Here is a 5,493-nt window from a genome sequence, read left to right on the forward strand (position 1 = left end):
AAAAAAAATTTAAACCAGAAAAAAAAATATTTTAAAAACAAAACAAAAAAAAATTGTCTCAAAACAATAAATGGGTCATGAGCCCATTTATTATTTGTTTTAGATAGGAATTGTATTTCCTCTTAATTTTTAAATTATTTCCCCTCTTCCCACAAAAAAAAAGTGCACATTTTGCTGTTGTTCCCTTGTTGTATTCTCTCTGGCAAATGTTTATACTCTTGATACGGAGTTACAGATAAAAAATGCTTTATCTTCCATCCTCCTAGACTGATGTTTGAAAGAGAAATAACATTTCTGGTAACCTAAGAAACTTGGAAGTGAGTTAAAACAGTCATTCTCAAACCTGGCTGTGTGTCAGAATCATCGGGGGGAGTTTTATTCCCCTAAAGTAGGAATTCTGGCTCTATTCCAAATCTTACTGGAAGGGGATTGAGTTGAATTGATTTAACACTCAGTAATGCTTCATTTAACGAAGTCATAATTTTTTCTTAAAGAGACAAAGATATAAAACATAATCTCTTTCCTTTCTGTTACTGGTAGGAACTAATGAGTTCATGAAAGTCTCTTCTTAACTACAGAGAACAAACTGATGGCTACCAGGGGGCTGAGGGGTAAGATAGGTGATGGGAATTAAGGAGGGCACTTGTTTGTGAAGAGCACTGCGTGATGTATGAAATTGTTGTATCACTATATTGTACAACAGAGTCACATTTAATCCATTCTCTAGATGTATATTCTAGACCTCCACCACTACTTTTCTCTCTCTCTCTAGAGTAATAAGACTATATAGTTTCTCTGAGTAACATTATCTTCCTTTCTTTCTCCTTGCCTCTTACCACATTCTCCTCTTTCTCTCTCTGAATTAAGCCTTTTAGTCTCTCTGCCTGGTCATTGTCCAATTTCACTTCCTCCCCACCCTGTCATTTCTCTCTTTGTACATGCTCTTCCATCAGCACTGCATACACCCTGCTCTTTATCTGTAGCTGGGAATTCTAGTTTTATGCTTTTAGACTGTATTTTGTCTTTTGGCTTTTTTCTTTTTTCTTTTCTTTTTCACTTTCAGTATGCTTGTTTGTTGGATTTGTCTGTGCATTTGCATGCGTTTGTTTCCTGTGTGTTTGTCTGTTTTCTTTTCCAGGGCTACCTCAAGAAACAAGCCAAAGTACACATGGTGGAGAGTCCCAAATACCACTACAAGTAGGGAAATAAAATAAACAAAGTCTCAACAAGGGAGACCAAGAGACACCATTCAAAGAACATATCCTGAATAGACAGGCCCTGGACAGTCAATGAGTTTTCTTTAATACAGCAGTACTCGCAGGTGCAGAGCACATAACAAGCTTTTAAAACTAACAAGAGACAGAAAGCTAACCAAAATGATGAAACGGAAGAACTTTCCTCCAGAGAAATTCCAGGAAGAAATGACAGTTAAAGAACTGCTCAAAACAGATATAAGCAACATAACTGAACAAGAATTCAGAACAATAGTCATAAAATTAATCGCTGGGCCTGAAAAAGACATGGAAGACAACAGAGAAGCTATTGCTACAAAAACTATGGAGTTTAAAAATAGTTGTGATGAATTAAAATATGCTATAAATAAGGTGCATAATAAAATGGAGGCATCCAATGCACGGACTGAAGAGGCAGAGAGAACAGGTGAATTAGAAGACAGAATTATAGAAAAAGAGGAAGCCAAGAAAAAGAGAGATAAACTGATCCAGGAGCATGAAAGGAGAGTTCGAGAGTTGAGTGATACAATCAAATGGAACAATATCAATTTCATAGGAATTCCAGAAAAGGAAGAGAGAGGGAAAGGCGCTGGAGTCCTTGAACAAATTATATGAGAGAACTTCCCCAATCTGGGAAAGAAAACAGACATTGAAATCCAAGAGGCACAGAGAACTCCCCTCAGTCATAACTTGAATTGATCCTCTGCACGACATATCATCGTGAAACTGGCAAAATATAAGGACAAAGAGAGAATTCTGAAAGCAGCTAGGGAGAAAAGGGCCCTAACATACAAAGGGAAACCTATCAGAGTGGTGACAGACCTATCTACTGAAACTTGGCAGGCCAGAAAGGAATGGCAGGAGATCTTCAATGTGATGAACAGAAAAAATATGCAGCCAAGAATCCTCTATCCAGCAAGCCTGTCATTCAGAATAGAAGGAGAGATAAAAGTCTTCCCAAATAAACAAAAATTGAAAGAATCGTCACCACTAAGCCAGCCCCACAAGAAATCCTGAGGGGGACTCTATAAGGGAAATGCTGCAAGGAACACAAGGTACCAGAGATACCACTACAAGCAGGAATCCTACAAAGAACACAATGACTATAAATCCATATTTTTCAATAATAAAACTGAATGTAAATGGACTAAATACTGCAATCAAAAGACATAGGGTAGCAGAATAGATAAAAAACAAAATCCATCTATTTGCTGTCTACAAGAGGCTCATTTTAGACGTGAGAACACCTTTAGATTGAAAGTACGGGGATGGGGAAATATCTATCATGCTACTGGAAGTCAAAACACAGCTGGAGTAGCTATACTTATATCAGACAAAGTGGACTTTAAAGTAAAGACAGTAACAAGGGATGAAGAAGGGCACTATATAATAATTACAGGGTCTATATATCAGGAAGAGCTAACAATTATAAATGTCTATGCACCAAATACAGGAGCACCCAAATACATAAAACAATTAATCCCAAACAGACACAATCTTATGGATAACAATGTGCTAATAGCAGGGGACTTTAATACTCTACTTACAGCAATGGATAGATCAACTAAACAGAAAATCACTAAAGAAACAATGGACTTGAATGACACATTGGACCAGTTGTATTTGACAGATATATTTAGAACTCTACATCCTGAGGCTGTGGAATTCACTCTCTTCTCAAGTGAGCATGGCATATTCTCCAAGATAGATCACATACTGGGTCGTAAAGGAGGCCTCCATAAATATAAAGAAACTGAGATCATACCATGCATGCTTTCAGATCACAACGCTTGAAACTTGAAATCAATCACAGGAAAAAGTCTAGAAAGCCTCAAAACATGGAGGTTAAAGAACACCCTACTAAAGAATGAATGGGCCAATCAGGCAATTAGGGAAGAAATTAAAAAGTATATGGAAGCAAATGAAAATGAAAATACAACAATCCAAACTCGATGGGATGCGGCAAAGGCAGTCCTAAGAGGAAAGTACATTGCACTCCAGGCCTATTTCAAGAAATTAGAAAAAGTGAAAATATGAAATCTAACAGTGCATCTAAAGAAACTAGAAGGAGAGCAACAAAAGCACCCCAAATCCTGTAGGAGAAGAGAAATAATAAAAATCAGAGCAGAAATAATATAGACTCCAAAAAAACTGTTGAACAGGTCAATGAAACTAAGAGTTGGTTTTTTGAAAAAATAAACAAAATTGACAAACCTCTAGCCAGGCTTCTCAAAAAGAAAAGAGAGAGTACTCAAATAGACAAAATCATGAATGAAAAGGGACTTATTAAAACCAAACCCTCAGAAATACAAGCAATTATCAGGGACTATGATGAAAAATTATATGCCAACAAACTGGACAACTTAGAAGAAATAGACAAATTCCTAAACACACACACACACACTACCAAAATTCACACGGGAAGAGATAGAAAATCTGAACAGACCCATAACTAGTGAAGAAATTGAATCAGTTATCAAAAACTTCCCAACAAATAATAGCCCTGGGCCGGATGGCTTCCCTGGGGAATTCTACCGGACATTTAAATCAGAGTTAATACCCATTCTTCTCAAGCTATTTCTAAAAATAGAAATCAAAGGAAAACTTCCGGACTCATTCTAACGAGGCCAGCATCACTTTGATTCCCAAGCCAGACAGAGACCCAGCAAAAAAAGAGAACTACAGGCCAATATCCTTGATGAATACGGATGCAAATATCCTCAACAAGATACCTGCAAGTCGAATGCCAACAGCACATAAAAAGAATTATCCACCATGATCAAGTGGGATTCATTCCTGGGTTACAGGGCTGGTTCAATATTCACAAATCAATCATTGTGATACATCACATTAACAAAAGAAAAATAAAAACCATATGATCCTGTTGATAGATGCAGAAAAAGCATTTGACAAAACACAGCATCCCTTCTTAATAAAGACCCTCGAGAAAGTCAGGATAGAAGGAAGTTACTTAAACATCATAAAAGCCATTTATAAGAAGCCCTCAGCTAACATCATCCTCAATGGGGAAAAACTGAGAGCTTTCCCTGAGATCAGGAACACGACTCGGATGTCCACTCTCACTTTTGTTTTTTAACATAGTGCTGGAAGTCCTAGCATCAGCAATCAGACAACAAAAGGAAATAAAAAGCATCAGAATTGGCAAAGAAGTCAAACTTTCACTTTTTGCAGACGACATGATACTCTACATAGAAAACCCAACAGACTCCACCAGAAGCCTACTAGAACTGATCCATGAATTCAGCAAAGTTGCAGGGTCTAAAAAATCAATGTACAGAAATCGGTTGCATTTTTATACACCAATAATGAAGCAACAGAAAGAGAAATCAAGAAACTGATCCCATTCACAATTGCACAAAAACCCATAAGATACCTAGGAATCAGCCTAACCAAAGATATAAGAGATCTGTAGGATGAAAACTATAGAAAACTTATGAAGGAAATTGAAGAAGACACAAAGAAATGTAAAAACATTCCATGCTCATGGATTAGGAGAATAAATATAGTTAAAATGTCATTACTACCCATAGCAATGTACACATTCAATGCAATCCCAATCAAAATTGCACCAGCATTCTTCTCAAAACTAGAACAAACAATCCTAAAATGTATATGGAACCACAAAAGACCCCGAATAGCCAAAGTCATATCGAGGAAGAAGACCAAAACAGGAAACATCACAATCCCAAACTTTAGCTTCTACTACAAAGCTGTGATCATCAAGACATTATGGTATTGGCACAAAAACAGACACACAGACCAATGGAATAGTATAGAGAACTCAGAATTGGACCCACAAATGTATGGCCAACTAATCTTTGACAAAGCAGGAAAGAGTATCCAATTGAAAAAAGACAGCCTCTTTAACAGATGGTGCTGGGAGAACTGGACAGCAACATGCAGAAGAATGAAACTAGATCATTACCTCACACTATACACAGAAATAAACTCAAAATGGATAAAGGACCTGAATATGAGACAGGAAACTATCAAAACCCTAGAGGAGAAAGCAGGAAACAACCTCCTTGACCTCAACCGCAGCAATTTCTTAGTTGACACATCCCCAAAGGCAAGGGAATCAAGAGCTAAAATGAACTATTGGGACCTAATCATGATAAAAAGCTTCTGCACGGCAAGGAAACAATCAATATAATAGACAACTGACGGAATGGGAAAAGATAGTTGCAAATGACATATCAGATAAAGGACTAGTATCCAAAATCTGTAAGGAACTCACCAA

Source organism: Hyaena hyaena, unplaced genomic scaffold (assembly GCF_003009895.1).
Source record: "Hyaena hyaena isolate Hyena2069 unplaced genomic scaffold, ASM300989v1 scaffold_139, whole genome shotgun sequence".
In the NCBI taxonomy this organism is placed as follows: domain Eukaryota; kingdom Metazoa; phylum Chordata; class Mammalia; order Carnivora; family Hyaenidae; genus Hyaena; species Hyaena hyaena.